Source organism: Tigriopus californicus, chromosome 10 (genome assembly GCF_007210705.1).
Source record: "Tigriopus californicus strain San Diego chromosome 10, Tcal_SD_v2.1, whole genome shotgun sequence".
Classification (NCBI taxonomy): domain Eukaryota; kingdom Metazoa; phylum Arthropoda; class Copepoda; order Harpacticoida; family Harpacticidae; genus Tigriopus; species Tigriopus californicus.
The window spans coordinates 2,293,934-2,294,827 of NC_081449.1; positions in this window are offsets into that span (position 1 = coordinate 2,293,934).

Consider the following 894-nt stretch of genomic DNA (forward strand, 5'->3'; position numbering starts at 1 on the left):
TCCCAAGTGGCTGGAAAGTAAGTTTCCGGTCACTCGTGACGAGAATGAACATTTCCACCCGTCAGAATTGGCTTCGAGCAGTTACAAGGGGATGTCATACCTTGGAATCATGAAAGAAAACTGTATATTCAATAACCGAATCTTTCTTTTCATGTAGTTTTATCTCAAAAACTCCATATGCTCAACACCTAAAAAGCATTCGCCATTTCGTCATGCCCCCTGGTGTGAGGAGAAGCTCCGGCAAGCTCTTGCTAAAAACTTACGTGCCTAAAACCATTACTAAAATTAGAATTTTCAAAAGCCTACTCAACGTAAATTGGGAGCACACTTAGTTAGTTCTTGAATATAAGTTATGGTGTCATGTATTAAACCACTACGTAGTTACATGGGATTTTGTGGTCCAAATTTCATCGTTTTTTTGCCCCAAAATGCCCCGGTTATATGTAATTCAATTTCCCCCAAAAACGATGTCGATTTTCAATATCACTGTACAAAGCGTCAGTCGACGAGCCCAAGAAAACACGTCTGAACGCCTGTAGCGGGTTGAAACAACTCCTTTATTAGCGGAAAAACTATCTACAACACTGGGAGAAATCTAGCTACACAAGAACTGTACAAAATATGGATGATCAATAAGTAACCGTTTCCGATACTCGGAACAATCACAAAAATGAAAGATCATTTTCCTTTTTCTTGCATATTCTCACAATAGCTCATAATGTTACATACTGTCATTTAAAAAAAGTGTAATCTGTGAAAATGTATTTTACAATCATCATGAGTACACATAGTTACGCATTTAATTGAATTCTGAAGACAATACGTACAACAGAGTATGTTATAGATTTGGTCGTTTCTTGGAGACGTCGTTGAAACTGGTTAAACTAAGCTTCT